Raw genomic sequence first — 17,524 nt, 5'->3', positions numbered from 1 at the left:
AATGGCCTACTCCTCCTATTTCTTATGTTCTTATGTCTTGGGTCACTGGGTGTACGTCAATGAGCTTTGTATCGTTTAAAGTAAGAGCAATGCATAAAAGCATTCCCCTAAGCTAGGTTGGAATTAAATTAAATACAACCTGCTCAGCATCGAAGCCCTAATCACGCAAAACCAGCTCAGTTGGGCAGGAAAAGTCGTTTGCATGCCCGACACCAGACTCCCGAAGCAGCTGTTCTACTCAGAACTTGGTTGTGGCAGGAGACTCCCAGGAGGACAGCAGAAACTCTTTTAAGATGTATCCTCAAAGCATCCCCAAGGAGATCAAACATCCCAGTCGACTTGTGGAAGTCCCTGGCTCATGACCTTCCTAGATGGAGAAAGTATCATACACCTCAAGGGACGTCGTCGGGAACAAGCAGTGGCGAAGTTGAGGCATCGGAGGGAGCACACAGACCGCCAAACTAATCATTGACCTGACCCTTCAAGCACCACCTGCCCCTCGTGGCAGAGTCTGCAGATCACACATTGGACTTATCAGCCATCTCAGAACCCATCAAACTGGAATGGAAGCAAGTCATCCGCAATCCCGAGGGACTACCTAAGAAAGAGAAGATGGAATTCAGTTATATTACGACAGCTTTTTCCCAGAGAATCTTTTACTATGAGATTACTAATTAACCATGCCTCATTGCACAACACTAGATCTAAAATGGCTTTATCCCTAGATGGCTCCACAACATATTGCTCTGGAAAGCAGTCACAAAACCATTCCGTAAACTCATCTTCCAGTCCTCCTTTGCCAATTTGATTTGTCCAGTCCATATAAAGATTAAAGTAATCTACAATTATAACATTGCCTTTGTTACAAGCTCCAATTGTTTCTTGCTTAATGCTCTTTCCAATGGTTTTGCTACACCCACCAGTATTTTCTGAACCTTGCTTCTAATCTCTACCCATACTGATTCTGTCTCCTGATTTTCTGAGCCATGATCATCATCTTACTATTATCCTTATGTCATTCTTTATTATCAGGGCTACTCCTCTTCATTTTCCATTCTGCCTGTTTTTTCAAAATGTTAGGTATCCTGGAGTATTTATTTCCCAGCCTTGGTGATCTTGCAACCATGCCTTTGTAATGGCAATTCGATCAAATCCTTTTGTCTCTTTGTGCTGCTAGTTTAAAAAAAAACCTCTTCGTCGGGATACCAGAGGGCAGTCAATGTCTGATGACCCTTATTTCAGTGAAGTGAGAAAATTCTAAGTGGGGGCATAGGGGTTGGGGGGGGAGGAGGGAAGAGAAAGAGACTAAAATGGAATTGATTCCCCCAGCCCCTCCTTATCATACATCATATCATACATCAACTGATCACATCAAAATAACTGAAGTTTCAAGTAATGAACTACTTGTGAAGTGCAATGACTGTTTTACAGGCATAATGCCATGGGTGCTGAAACTTTATAATGTCACTGTTAGGTCAAGAGAATTTCTACACTAAATATCTTCTTCCAGGCTGCCAATAGCCAGCAGTTCAAAAGCATAAACTATGGAAAGAAGGATTATTTGAGGAACACAAGTATGTAGGCAACTGAAATTATTGAACATACGAATTCGGAACAGGAGTAGGCCACTCGGCCCCTCGAGCCTGCTCCGCCATTCAACAAGATCATGGCTGATCTGATTGTAACCTCAACTCCACATTCCTGCCAACCCCCCAATCGCCTTTCACCCCCTTGCTTATCAAGGATCTATCTACTTCTGCCTTAAAAATATTCAAAGACGCTGCTTCCACCGCCTTTTGAGGAAGAAAATTCCAAAGACTCACGACCCTCCGAGTGAAAACATGTTTCCTCATCTCTGTCTTAAATGAGCGACGCCTTATTTTTAAACAGTGACCCCTAGTTCTAGTGAATCCTCTAAATGGCCAGCTGTCAGGAAACCAACTCACTTCTGTTCCTCCCCATGCTGCCATTTCCCCTCTCTTCCTCTCCACACCCCCAGTTTATGCTGGGAGTCTTAATTCCCTCTCCCCCATCAGTTCATTCCTGAACTCTTTCTTTCCTCTAACCTACCTAATTCATGCTCATACAAAAAGCTGGAAATATTCAGTTGATCCCACAGAAGGGCTTAGGCCTGAAATGTCATCTGACTCACGTTTTTCCACAGATGTTGCCTGACCTGCTGAGTATTTCCAGCTTATTCTGATTTTCATCTGCAAGTTTCCAGCATTTGCAGTATTTTTTTTTTTTGTTCATGCTGATGCTGTTATTTTTGTCAATTTTTATTCTCCTTTCCCACTTGAAGCTGCTGCACTGTGGGGGCCAAACCCGCTCTGGATAGGAATTTGTGAACTCTTAAAATGATTGTGTTTTAATCTCCCGGATTTAGCTAGGGTCAATTTTAAAAGAAAATTCAGGAAGCAGTGCTAGCTTTCATCTCCATTGTGTTCAAGTTCAAAGCACTGAGTGTCCATGTGAAACAAGGCCCCCCCCCGCACCCCCCCCCCCCCCCCCCGGCATATATGAACACCTTGTGGCCAGACTAGTGGGCTGCTGGTCATTTGTTTCCTGTCTACACAGGGATCCAAGTATCCATTTTTTTTTTATCTCCCAAAGCTTGTCATCACTAAACTGGGGCCAAGTTTAGCTCTTCAGCAAATTGACTTTGATCAAGACCGGTTTTTATCTCGAATTCAGATTGGAACCCCCTTCTATTGGTGTTTTGTGCTGGTGTTCCCACATGACTTCAGCAATCAGACAGTGGTGATTAGAACTGGACAGTTAGACATGGTACTGTAGGACAATTCTTCACCCCAAGTAAAATTATTGAACCACTTTTGTAATGTTTTTCTTTGGAACACCCTCTTTATGCCCCTGGGCTATAAGCCAGAATAGTGAGAGAATTCTATAAGCTATCTGTACAGATTGGGAAGGGAAGCCCACCAGGAGCAAATGATTAATGCAAAACAGTGTGAAGGCACATCTGTTTGTTCAGTCCCAGAAGAACGGTCCACTTAACAGAAGTCCCTAAGGCCTAAACCTTTATCTTGAGTTACATTCTTCCGGTAGGCCAGTGACTGATGAACAGTTCCCTTCAGACATGCACTTCATAGCTATGGTGAAGGAAAGTCTCTGAATGCTAAAGACTGTCACATTTAGGTTGATGTATTGTAAGGACAGCCCTTTAGATAGGCCTACTCTTAGGCATGCAAGAGAATAGATTGGCAAGTACTTAACATGAGTAGAATTGGGTTGAGTAGTGTTTCTAAGTCAACAAACAGCAGCCTTGTTTAATGGAAGCTCTCTCGTTGAAAACACTTGTACTTGTCATATATAAGTACAAATTATTTTTACATATTTATTAATTCCATCCTTTATTTTTTCACATCTCCATGGCCATCAACCCATCACACTCTCTAGTTACTGAAACTACTTGAAGTTGGGGTGACACAATTGGCTTTTGCACATGTCGTCCAAGAATTGGAAAACATTGGTTAGCCTTCCCAATTCAGGTCATTGTCCAGTGATCTTTGCAGTACAGTACGCTTGTGTGGATGCTGAATGAGTACAGAATTAGATTTTGTTTTGATACTCACATGGTATAATAGGCAGTCAAAACACTCTCTGGGCTCAAACACCTATAATAGCCTGCTGGATGTACATTTGGGTTACTGACAAGTTTACTCCAGCATGTTCAGGTCTTCTTGTGCCAGGAACCCTCCCACAGTGCCAGGAATATACCAGTGCATGCATGCTTTGGGATCTGCAGTCCATGTGTGCCATAGAGCCTCGTGATGCTGGGTTACAGATACGGTCACACTGGCACTGTTGCTATGCCTGCCGTAGCATCATCTGACAGCACTGGTATTCACCCATTGCAGGAAAGGATATGGGTGAGGTGCAATTCCAGCATCTGATATTCACTCCAGTAATCAAAGGGCAAAGGAGTGGGAAGCTGTGGAATTATTTTACTTTTAATGAAAAACATCCTATTTTGAATATTATTCACCATCTGCTCAATGATTACTATCTGAATTGACTAGATTTTTCCATATTTTGGTTAACTGCTGCATACTCTAAGGTGAGACCATGGTAGTTTATAAAGGAATGTTGAGAAGTTCTCGAATACTGGTTCCCATTATGGTCCACAGACCACGAGGGTCCTCTGAGTGGTCCGCGGGCTGGTCCAAATTGCAAGTCATTGATTCGCAATGCCACGGCTAAGGCCATACGTGAGAACAGGCCAGATCCTTCATCCCCAGCACTCCCGTGATGTCACAGAACCAGAACACAACCAGATTGGCTCCCACGTGTGCGGTATGATTGTCACACGCACGAGCAACAATAGTGCAGTTTGATAAGCAAGATGTCTGTTACTGTTGCAGCATACAGCTGCGAGATTGGATTTTCAGCACTTTTGGGGCTGACAACAAAGAGGAACCAGCTGAACGTGGAGTCTGACATGAGAATGAAGCTTTCCAGCTTGGAGCCAGACATCCCCTCGTCGGTGTCTCATCTAAAGCACCGCCGTTCATCCCATTCATTCTGATGAATTTTTTTGCGGTGAAAAATGAGTGGGTGGGGTAGGACTGTCAGGTGGTCCATGGGGTCTTTTGCCCTGCCTAAGTGATCCCCAGATGAAAAATGTTTAAGAACCACTGCTCTAGAAGATTGATGACACTGGGATAGTGTAGGTGAGCTTAATTTTCCAATAGTGTTGTGACTAACTAATCAAAATTCTTCAAACAAAGCTGCTTTAAAGTGCCATGGTTAATATTTCTGATGAACTCACTTGTTAATATGCCAGTTCTTCTGGCTTTATAGAAGATTTTGTTTTAAACTGGTGTCAGATTTATAGAGCATGACATTTGAAGCAATATGGAAAATAACTGGTCTGTATCAGAGGCGTGACTAGCTTGAGTACTAATAGTGCAGACTGGCCAAGACTTGATGTGGACTTTCAGACCTTGCTTGACTTGAGTTCATTTTTGACTATCCAATAGAAATCAACAGGAGCAACTTGCATTTATGCAGTGCCTTTGACATAGTAGAACAATAAATCAAATGACGAGCAGCAAAAACATTGGCAATGCGATTCTTTTATCACTTTTGAAAGTGGTAACTTTTTTTGCATCAGGTACTATACTGTCAGGATAAACACAATGCAAAGGTTACTTGCAGTATCTTGAGTTCTAGGCAAGTGTAGGAAGAGTTTCCAGTTATCAGCAAGGTTGTTTGGATAAGTATTTGATTTTCACGGTGAGTCAAGTACCTCTGGGCCATTATGGTGCTCGTAGGGCAAGTAAGTCTAGTGCTCACCAAGCAAGCCAGAAGCTCTGGAGCTTTCATTCACTGATGGAAAAGATTCTTGGGACAGCGCCAGATTTGATTTAGGCTGGACAAAAATGAATATGAATAACACATTTCTCCCATTTGAATTTATTTAATTATTTCCACCTGATTTGTTTGCCTTGAATAAGTTATTGAAATATAGTAAATGAGTTCAGTCAATGATGTGCATTGTGAAGGGATGCTGGAGAGACCTTCATTAAGCATCCAACAAGACAAATTAATTTATGTGCATCTTCAACAAGGTGGATGCTGGAACCAGTGTAAGCACTCAAAGTATATTATAGATAGGTCCAAGTAAATAATATCAGCTAGAAATAACTAGTCATATAGCTGTACACATCTCCTGTGTGAATGCCGAAAAAGTTTGTGCTAAATTCCTCTACATTTTATTTGCTGCAGATATTAATCCATTTCAAATTACTGACTCACTATGCATTCGTAGAATAATGGCATGGAATATAGCCCATAATTTAACAGCAAAAGATTTGAGACTAGAGGGTGACATGTTATGGTTTAGCCAATTGTCCTTTCTTCAGCAAAATTCACACTCTAAGAGATGACCGAGTGATGTGGGAAATTGATTTCTATATTTCGGAAATGCAGGTGGGCGGTGAGGGTGTCTGACCGTCATTTACTGAACCGCGAATCATTGATGATGGATCTGGGTGACAACAATTGACAAGTTTTCCTTCTTCCAGAACTGACATCCCTCACTTAACTGACTGATTTTTTGATAAAGATAAAAAAAAAACAAGTAATGTGCTTGACATAATTGCTATTTTAGAGATGAGAGTGTTGCATGTAAAGTAACATTGGAAGTAAAGTGACTGTCTTATCTAATATTTTCCCAGTAATGTCTGACATTTAGCCAAGATGTGAACTTGTGGAATTTTATTTTCCAGCTAGCTGAAGCTCGACAGTAATGAGAAGCTTTTAACAAATCAGATCTGAGAAAAACTTTCACTTCCTGGAGCAATACCTCAGTAACAGAACACTGATTAGGAGAAAATGTGCTGTGAGCTGGCACAAAATATTTAAACCTTATAAGTACAGTACTGAACGCTGTCTGTTCGTCTGATCCAATGCAAAGTCTGCTGCAAGTCTGACTGCATGGAAATGATGAGCAGAGTTATAGGGGAAAATTCAGAGGAAAAGAAAAACTGTATGTGCTTGAGGTCTGAAATAAACAATTTTTGGAAATGCAAAGCAAGTCTGGTGGCATCTGGAGAGGAAAAAGCAGGTTAATTTTTCAGGTGGAGGTCACTTTGGAAAAATGCATTGGGTGAGCAGAGGCCAACAAATGACCAGTTGGGAGCCAGCAGTCATTCTGGCTACTATTGATTTCCCTGCTTGATTTCCCCGTTGCCAATGTCCTGTCTTAAGGGAACTGTGCTAGAGCTTTGTTGCAAATTCAAACCTACAGCACATGGGAAGGCCAGTGAAATTCCTGTTTTCTCTCACTGCAGGACAGTGTCCGGAGCTGGCCTGTTTAAAATCGACATCAAAGGGCATCCAGGTTCTTGCTTGTTGGGATTTCTTAGAGCTACACTGTTCATCCCTCTTTGTTGACCAGCAGTAGAATAATGACCAGACAACTCAATATCACCACACTACTGGACCTCAAGTGTGTGGGATCATTTACTGCCATGTGCTCATCGGGACCCCTAGACACCATGCGATGATCAACATGAGCACCAATGTGCAGCTAGGTAGTGGTCACCAACACTGTATCATACAGGTCAGCACCTGCTGCCCAGGCAGCTTACAATGCTCTCATTTTAAGATAATCGGTGCCTTGGCTTATTTGAAGGTGAAGTTGAAATTCTTGGTAACAGTCCTCCTTCAGCTCTGAATAATGCAGTAGTCAGTGACAAAAGCAGTGCGTAGAAGCAGTGATAACCATGCAACTGTCGGAATCTTTATTGAGGATATCATCTTAAACAGCATTTTTAGACTAATCGGACAGCCAGAGATCATAGTGTCTTGTGCAAAATCTACAACTTTGTAAGAAGCCTAGCTGTGGAGGAGGACTATGCAAACAGCAGGACACAAACATTAACCAAAAGGACGTCACTGCAGAAATATGGCAACCAGGAAGAAACATTTGACTAAGTGTCTGAGCTGCCTCTTTAGGGAACCCTACAATCGTCATAGCAACGAGAAAATCACTCAGCAACTTCTGCAGTATTGTTCTCTGCATTTTCCTACTAATATCAATGTCCATTCTTTGCTGCGGTGCTCCTTTTTTCCCACATGGTCTATGTTCAAATACAAAGCAAGCAATATATTAATCTTTGTGCCATTTGTCAGCAACACTGTTTATTTTTTCCCTCCTAAAATGCATCTCATTGGTGATGGTATATTGTGTGCAACTTCTACTCCTAACAATCACTTCTGAGTGATTTCCCAGTGTTGGTAGTAAGGTATTGTAACTGACTATAGAGTTTCATTGGGACAGCCTGGGAGTCAGATGGTACTGTACTGAGTTGTCCTTACATGGCTATGGCTGGCTGGTCCCACCTTCTTTCTGGAACATCTACTGTTTGTAAAAGGGGGAGCTGGAGAGATGCCAGCTTCAACTGTGTCCGCCCTGACCATGTCCCTGCTTTTGGCTACTCCTTTAGTCTGTCCACTGATGAATTTGGGAGCAGGCCTGGTACTAACGATTATGTCAGTAGTCGCTGCCTCATGGTTCCATCTGATTCAACCCTGCAGGACATGACGGCCTTTTGTGCATAGGAGCTTGGGACTTTTACAACAAGTGTCCAGGAGCATTCATATGCTGCAGAGGACCCCAGTGTTACTCTCTGCTGCATGGTAGATTTCAATGTAGGGAAGTGTTTCTGCACAAATTAATTGAAGTGGCTCATATACGCCTAGCCAGGCATAGTGGATATTTTAGACAGGCTTAAATGGCTGTTCGAGATAATTCTGCTCACACATGGCCACTGGAGAATGGTGGCATTTATTCTTCCTTACCCATGGAGTAATTTCTGTATTTCCCAACTCCATGTCAACTATGCTGGCCTAGACGAGCTTCTCCTATTGACCGAAGCCCATCGCACATAACATCCCTTTTACAAATGTTTTAAAACAATGCACGTAAATATTTTTGAAGTACAATGGTTGCAATCATTCTGCACATAGCAAGATCCCACAAACAACAATGAGATGAATGACTAATCTGCTTGTAGTGGTATCGGTCTGATCACAGAATTGTAACAGCACAGAAGGAGGCCATTCGACCCGTCGTGTCCGCGCTGCCTCTCAAAGAGCAGTTTACCTCATGCCACTCCCCTGCCTTCTCCCCGTCGCCCTGCACATTCTTCCTCTTCAGATAACAAGCTAATTCCCTTTTTTGAATGCCTCTATTAAACCTGCCTCCACTACACTCTCAGGTAGTGCATTCTAGATCCTAACGACTCGCTGTATGAAAATCTTTTTCTTCGTGCTGCTATTGCTTCTTTTGTCAATTACCTTAATTGTGTGTCCTCTTATTCTTAATCCCTCCACCAATGGGAACAGTTTTTTCCTATCTACCCTGTCCAGACCCCTCATGATTTTGAATGCCTCTATCAAATCTCCTCTCAACCTTCCCTTCTCCAAAGAAAACAATCTCAACTTTGCCAGTCTATCTACGTAACTCAAGTTCCTCATCCCTGGAGCCATTCTCGCGAATCTTTTCTGCACTGTCTCCAATTACTTCATATCCTTCCTAAAATGTGGTGCCCAGACCTGGACACAACTCTCCTGTTCAGGCCAAACCAATGTTCTATGCAAGTTTAACATAACATCTGAAGGATGAATTTTGGCCTTGCTAGGGGCAACTTGCCTACCCATCAAATATTGCCATGAAATCTTTAGTACTCAACTAAGCAGGTAATTTCTCATCCTAAAAGCCAACACCTTTGATGAACCCTACATTCAGTACTACATTGGAGTATCAGCTTGGATTGTGGTTACTTTAGCAAGTTTTGGTGTGGAGCTGAAATCCACAGCTACCAGGAGAGTCAATCCAGCGATATTCAGATTAATCGTAACAGAAGTATTTTACACAGCATGAATACTAGGGATGGAAATTTACATCACCCCGAATGGTGGCAGTGGGGGGTGGCATAAAATGGAGTAAGAGGCCCCAGGAGGTCTTCCTGACCCACTCCTGCCTCCGTCCCACTTTACGCAGGGGGGGGTGAAAAATGGGTCGCCCGCCCCAGGCCAATCAAGGCCTTTGAGTTGCCAATTAACGGCCATTTAAGGGCTTTCCTCTGCCTCCACACAGATTTTATGCATGGCAAGTGGGTGTCTTGGTGCCGGAATAGGCCACCAAGTAAAAGCTGGCGGCCTCTCAACGCTCCGGGGGTGGGCTGTGAAAATTGGGCACGGGGTGCCTGATTGAAGGCCGCCCCCCACTGCCCCAACCATCCCCAGGACCCAACACCCCCCCCCCCCCCCCCCCGCCACCCCACTTCGCTCCAAATGACCACCCCCAGCGAGGCAACCAAAACTCACCTGAAATCCTGGCTCCATGTCTTCATCTGCCATTGGCTGGGCTGCAGTCTCAGCAGTGGCCACTGCAGCTCAATGAGGTGGGACTTACTGCTTGGGGACCCGTAAAATGCAGAACGGATCCCCAGGCTAGGCAGAAGCGGGTTCGCCACTGACTTTTATGTCAATGGCCAGCTCCTGTCCGCCCAACGTAAAATCCAGCCTTAGCAGTTCAACTCTTGCCAAAATAGAATCATAGAATGTTTACGCCTCAGAAAGAGGCCACTTGGCCCATCATGTCTGCACTAATCTAAAAATGCCTAATCTCACCTTCTGGCATTTGGTCTGTAGCCCTGCAGGTTACGGCACTTGAGGTGCATATCCAGGCACCTTTTGAATGAGTTGAGGGTTTCTATTTCTACTACCCTTTCAGGCAGTAAGTTCCAGATCCCCACCACCCTCTTGGGTGAAAACATTTTTCCTCATCTCCCCTCTAATCTTTCTACCAATCACTTGAAATCTATGCCCCCTGGTCACTGACATCTCTAATAGGTCCTTCCCATCTATCCAGGTCCCTCACAATTTTGTACATCTCAATCAGATCTTCCCTCAGCCTTCCAAGGAGAACAACCCAGCTTGTCCAATATTTCCTGTTAGCTGCATTTTTCCAGTCCTGTCAATATCCTTGTAAATCTCCTCTGTACTCTCTCCAGTGCAGTTACATCCTTTCTGGAGTGAGGTGACCAGAACTACACACAGTACTCAAGTTGTGACCTAACCAATGAGTTATACAGTTCCAGCATAATTTCCCTACTCTTATATTCTATACCTCAGCTAAGAAAGGAAAGCATTCTATATGCCTTCTTAACCACCTTATTGACCTGTCCTGCTATCTTCAGGGATCTGTGGATATTCACACCAAGGTCTCCCACTTCCTCTACGCCTCTCCGTATCCTCCCATTTATTGTGTATTCCTTTGCCTTGTTTGACCTCCCCAAATGCATCATCTCGCACTTCTCCAAGTTGAATTCCATTTGCCACTTTTCTGCCCACCTGACCTGTCCATTGATCTTGCAGTCTACAGCTATCAACCATGCGGCCAATTTTCGTGTCATCTGCAAACTTCTTGAATTTTCCCTCCCTACGTCTACGTCCAAATCGTTACTATATACCACAGAAAGCAGTACTCAAGTTGTGGCCTAACTAATGTTTTATATAGTTCCAGCAGAACCTCCCTACTCTTATATTCTATGCCTTGGCTAATAAAGGAAAGGATTCCATATGCTGCCTTAATTATTCTTCAGGTCCAAAGAAAAGAAAACTAACACTGTAGCAAAGCTCCAGTCATTTTCATGTATAATAAATGGCTTTAAAATGCATTAACATTTCCATGAGCAAACTTAGCAGCCATTTTGCACACAGCAAGATCCCACAATCAGTACTGAGATGAATGATAGTGTTGGTTAAGGGAAAAATGTTGGCCAGGCTACTGGGAGAATTTCATCTATGAATTCCACAGGGTCTTTAAGGTCGATTTCAATCCCTGGAGATAGGGCCTTAGTTTTACATCTCATTTCGAAGGATCGCACCTTTGACAAGATCATGTGCCTCCCAGCAAGGCATTCTAGTGGACACAGTTAGCTTCTGTAGTGCCATCAATCAACAACCTTCTGACTCAGAAGGAAAAATGCTCCCACCAAAACAGAGTTCACATTGGCAAAGGATAAACAGGGATCTTGCTCTGGGTCTTGACTGCATGATTCTGAGGGAAAATAATTTGGAGCTTGTTTGGAACCCTGAGCCACCTCGTCAAACTTCAAGTGCAGTGAACCGTGGCCTTGCTGAAACTGGTTTGCACTAACCGAACACGAGAGTCACCTGACCATTGCCTCTCTAGATCTTTCTATTCTTAACTATCAGCAGAGGCAATCTCCTTCGGCATTAATCCTCCCTAACAGCTGTTCCAGCTTCACTGTTTTTACACCATTTCATTAAAAAAAAAGCCTTGTGTGGGGTTTCCTGGAAGTAGAAATATTTGGTTATTTTAATATTAAATGTGCTTTAGAAGTGGAGTACAATCCATTTGAACATTTCCTTTTTCATTACTGATGTGGCTTCTACTGTACTGGCTGTAATTTTAAGGAACATTTAAAAAATTTTTGTAGCAGCATATCGCATTTTAAGTCGGGCTCAGCACTGTGGTTTCCTCAGACAAACTGCTGCCGAGGAAAAATTCCATTGTGCACTTGCTGTACAGTGCCAATGCTCAATGTGTTCTTGGCTTTGTGGTTTCATACAGAAATGTCTGACACTCATTTATTCCATCCCAAACTGATTGTGTCTGCGTGTGTGCCCCTGTGTGACAGTAGATTATTTCATCACATCTTAAAACAAAAATAATTTTAAAATATTTTTGGCAGTGAAATTGAAATAATAGCTGGCTTGCCAAAGGTTTGAGTTTACAGTACCCAGGTGGATTTTTTTAAGTTAAAGTTACAGTTCTGCCCTGGTCTCTTTACTTTGGCTATATTTATGTGGAAATTAACCCTTTGAGAACCACTATATTATTGAGTGATCTCTCGAGAGAGAGGTTTCAGTTCTCTATCTCAAAGGGCACGATGAGGCTGACTCACTTCACTTACCTGTGATCACTATTAACAGTCAGCAGCTGCAACAAAACTACATCTGCGTGACTAATATGTATATGGCATTTGGGATCCAGTTGTTTGTAAACTTTGCCTGAAAGCAGTCAGTCCCATAAGTGGTTAATCTAGGCAGTGTATCTGTGCTCATAAAAACTTGAGCTCAGAGTCTGCGAGCCACCAGTAAAAGTCAATAACTAACAAATTAATTGAAAATATTTGGCATACTTTATCCAATATGTGATTGAATTTAGCATAAAAGATGTCTTCCATTGGTTTTATAAAGATAGGTTTTAACCAATTCAAATAATTGTTTCATAATTTTTTTTGTATCTTGGATTGTTGGGTTTTTTAAGTTCTGTTTATACTATTGGCACCTTTTAGAAATTGGGACAAGTTTTTTTTTCCAGAATGGGGATTTTATTTTGAAACTTGATGTGTTGTAGTCAGATTGAATGAACAGTTTCTGCCTTTAGAAGCTCTAAGCATGCCCCCTTAACTGTGGCACAGGCAAATCAAGACGTTAAGCTCTGAAAACGATTTCAGAATCAAACTCCATCAGTTGAATTATTCAGGTTCACCACTTTTTATAAGAATTGATATTTGAAGTTGCCTATTTGAGATCTTGGGTATGAAGTTCAGAACTTGGCTTGTCTCCTACCCTCCTCCTCTTGTGTCTAATACAGTTCCCACCCACCTACATGTTTAACTGCTCTGAAATTCCTGCAGCAGATGAAGAATGCTATAGAATTGCAACTTCTTGTTCTGAATAGCGTAATGTTAACACAATGGAGGCATCAGCTTATTGTAAACAGACAAAATTGGTTGAGTCAACTCAATTTTGAAATAGGTTAACAATTGCAGTTTACCATTGGCCAATTGCAAGAGCAATGGAAGATCTGACTGGAAATGTGATATTTAATGTGTCTAATGTTATGGGCAGGTAGGGGTGGTAGAGTGCAGCTGAATAAGATGTGTAATGCAGGTTGGTGCCTGAGATCAAACACAAGGCTTTTATAGATTTCCAATAAAAACAACCAGAGCAAAATCATTCCATGCTACAGCAGATTCTGCCAAAATAGATTGTAGAAACTGGATATCTGCTTCATTTTGTATTTTTTTAAAAAGTGAAAAATTCTCATGGCTCAGTATTGAGTGGTAAAGAGACCTGTTAAAGAGCACTCATGTGGAGTGCATCTCATTGCTTTTGGCCTATAAATGTGACCTAATTTAATATCTTGCTCTTGGTCTGTCTGCCTCTCTAACCCTTCAAAACTGATGCTGCCATATTTGTTTCTGAGATTCGTCTCGCCTCAAGCCCTCACTTCTAAAACGTCTAAAAGTCAACAGATCTGGTCATCCGTCTTTAAGAGGAAAGTACCAGTTGTCAGTGAAGGTACTAATAAAGCCAGGGTCCGCTAAGTGGCTTGTCAGGTTTGTACTATTGTTTTGGGTACCAGCGTACTTAACTGGCTGGTACTAAATGACTAAGAGCCTGATAGTTTATGATTAATAGCAAGGAACATAAAGCAGTGCTTCTCCCCACTGATTCAGTATTGCACTTATGGCCAACATCAGCTAAGTGGAACAAAAACAGAAAATGCTGGAAATACTCAGCAGGTCAGGTAGCATCTGTGGAGAGAAAAAACAGAGTTAGCAGTGTGCTGGTATTAAAAGTAATAGTATTCCATATCCAAGGAAGATTCCTGGATGCTTACAGACTCCATGGCAGAGCCGCTATAATATGTGCTTTGTTAAAGTTTGGTCCAGCAGTCTTTTGTGTGTTTCACTTTCTTGTCATAAACCCCTTTTCTTTGATTAGAAAGGATTTGTATCAACTGGAAATTGCTGACCTCAAGTGTGCAGTTTTGGCCCACTAGTGTTGCTGTAGCCTGTGATGGATTAGTAAGGGATCTCTACACAATGGCAGAATGCAACAGTCAAACGTTGTTGGGCTTTAGTGCTGGGATGGTGCAATGTGATATAGCTCGAGTTATGTAACCTGCAGATTGGCTGACTCAGTGCCTTTGAAAAAGAAGCCTCAGGTCAGGGTTTGTAGGATTTTTCCAACAAGTGGATATGAGAATGCCAAGGCTGTGGTCAGGTGACAGCACTAGATCCCTGTGAGCCAAAGAAAGCTGCATATGGAAAAGATACTCTAGCCTTGTGTTCATCCATCACACTTATCCTAGTTTCAAAGTTATCCTGCACATGCCTTATAATTTCAAATTAGAGAAAATTGGTATAACCCCCAGACAAAATTTATTGCTATTTTAAAAGGTTCTGCTTTGAGCTGGCATTTGTTCACAAGACAAATTATTCTGGATTTTTAAAAAAAAGCTCTGATAGTACAGAAAGAAATCCATTATAACTACCAGCTCTTGACTTCAATCCTACATGCTGCAGCTCTTAAACACATGATTATAAATTATACTGATACTTCATTATGGCACTGCTGATATACCACAGATAGGGGACACACTGCGTGTTTCTGTTGAGGGAGAATGCTCATCAACAACCTCCACAGGGCTGAGCTTTTCAAGCTGGAAAAAGAAAATGGTATCTGACAAAGACCTGTACATGTTCACGTCCCTTTGATGTTGATAGTACCAGTTCCTATCTGGGGAAAGCAAAGCCAATACAAGGGCACCACTGCGCTCTGCTTTAGCGAGCTCGGGTCATTCATGTCCAAGAGTACTGCCCATGCCCATAAGATTGATGTACCTGCACTTGAGCAACAGCTCATACAGCTCACAAGCCACACATGAGCATTACTGGTCCCAGACGCACAGTTATTTCCAGCACAATTCGGCTGAAATTGGCCAGACCGATGTAAAAGATCGTGGAATTTCAAGTGCAAGTTTCATTCAGTGTAAATAGAGTTTCTGCAATCTTTTACACTGGTTTAAAGAAAAATCTCATTGGATGTTGGCCCTGCTCAAAACTGGCCACACCCCAATCCAATTAATCACCACGGCAAGTTTCCACTAATTGTACCCGTTGGCAGGCCTTTGAGGAGGCTGTTACTGTACACCAATGTAACTAGTAAATAGTTCTGTATAGTTACTAAATAACTGAAAATTACTTTATATATTGGGTTACTCACGGGTAGTGGACTAGACCCACTGATCAAAAATGCTTATTTTTTTGTGATTAGCTCATTTTCAGCTGTAGTAGTAAAACTGTGCCAGATTACCATTCTTAAATATACCGAGGATTTTTTAATGCAGTAAGAAAACAATTGCATTGTAAAACCGTGCCCGATAGCATTGGTTCATTGACGATTTTATGTTTGTGATTATGCAAATGGGTTTGAGCGGAAACTTGAACCAGTGTTTTCTCAAGCGATGTTAACACAATTATGAGTGCAATTTGTGCCCGGATTGTCAATCTATGTCCAAAGTGGAAACTCAACCCCATTGTCTATATTTCCCAGAAAGCATTTCCCAAAATCTTTACTGTAGCTTTATGGCGTAGAATGTCGTTTATAGTGTTCGTTTATCCGACTGAAAGTTTGCTTTTATTGAGGGTCTGATTGGATTAGAAAAAATGGATTAACGTATTAGAACATGTATCTTTAGAAAGTTTAACTCAACAAAGCTCATCTATAAAATTTAACTTTTATAGAACTTGCCCACTTGATGCTGTTGAATATTTCCTGGAAGCACATAACTAGTGATAACTAGTAAAATGATTTTAATGTGGTAAAGTTCAGTTGAATTTTATGATTTTTCTCCCTACTGTTCTTTTGGTAAGACCATACTGCCTAGTGAGGAAAGTGAAATAGTGGCAAAGGTCACTTGGGAGTCTGCAGGGTAGAACATCCTCTGATGCTTTACCTACCCCTAGGATTATATGTGCTGTCCCTCGTTCTCTTTCTCGTTCACTCACTTTTTCTGTGTTTCTCTTCCTCTCTCATTCTTTTTCCCTGTCATTCTCTTATTTAATGTACTCTAATGATCCAGGTTTGTTTTGATTGCTAAACAATTTCTTTTGTGGAAAGGACCATGCTGAGATTGAAGGAAAAATTTAATTTCAGCTGCCATGTTGATTTCCTGCTTTGTAGTGACCCAACTGACCTTGGAAAATAAAGGCCCTAACTTACTTCCACAGCTGCTGGACTGTCTGTCTGCCTTGCAGTCTCTCGAGTGACCCTACCATCTCACCCATAACTCACTACTTCTTCCCTGGGCCTCCTAATTCGCTTCCCACTTTCCTGCAACTTGCTCCCCTCAGTGCCTTAAATCTCCCTTCCCATTTGCTCCATCTCTCTCTTCAATACCTCCATCGCCCCCCCGCCCCCCAACCCACCCTTCCTCTCCCATGGCCTGTAAACAATGCAGACACAGACTTACTAGTGGTTATTTTGGGGGTGGGGAAGGGAGGAAAGTTTTTGATGTATTATACAAGTATAATCTAATCTATTGCCAACCAGTTTTGACGTACATTATAATTTGTCAAATTATTGTGAAGACTTGTAACAGAAGCTAGGTGATTAAAACTTAAGTCTGCTAAAGGTTTTGTGCAAAACATATGGTAAGTCAACTGTAATTGACACATTAATCCTGGCCGGCAAAGGAAGTATCAGTATTACAGTGCTGGGATCCTCTTTGGTGCTTTTCTCTGTGGTCCATTTCACCAGCACTGCTGTATGTTCCTCACCATTTAGCCCAGGTTTTGCTTGAACAAAGAACAAATCCGGTTGTGAGAAACATTGGGTCCAAAGGTAGCATTTAGAAAGTAGGTTCCTTGTGCGTGGAGAAGGCTTGAGAGCTACTTGAGGAGGGGGCAAACAGAGAGAGCAACGGTGCTGCTTTGTCTCGTGCTTCCTGTGTGTGTGTTTCTTTAAGCATTCTTGGTTTTTATCATTTGCTCCTAAAGATGGTGACATATGCCTGGATGCAGTTTCATGGGCTTTGACAGCCATTCGGTACCTCACCCAGCTTGCCATTCTTTATCCACAAAAGTTTGACGTTGAGTGCCTGTAAACTATTCAACTGTGGTGAGCGTGTGCGTTTCACCCAAATCTGGCTCCACTCTATAGTTAG

At 42.2% G+C, this 17,524-nt stretch overlaps 1 protein-coding gene across 7 annotated transcripts in view; it reads left to right on the top strand.

Moving 5' to 3' along the window:
* Window positions 1-17,524, top strand: part of fhod3b (formin homology 2 domain containing 3b) — a 603,766-nt gene that overhangs the window by 176,125 nt on the left and 410,117 nt on the right. The window lies entirely within an intron of this gene.

Source organism: Heterodontus francisci, chromosome 2, assembly GCF_036365525.1.
Source record: "Heterodontus francisci isolate sHetFra1 chromosome 2, sHetFra1.hap1, whole genome shotgun sequence".
Classification (NCBI taxonomy): Eukaryota; Metazoa; Chordata; class Chondrichthyes; order Heterodontiformes; family Heterodontidae; genus Heterodontus; species Heterodontus francisci.
Note: the sequence above shows the minus strand (reverse complement) of the source record. Positions and strands in the feature narration are given on the sequence as shown.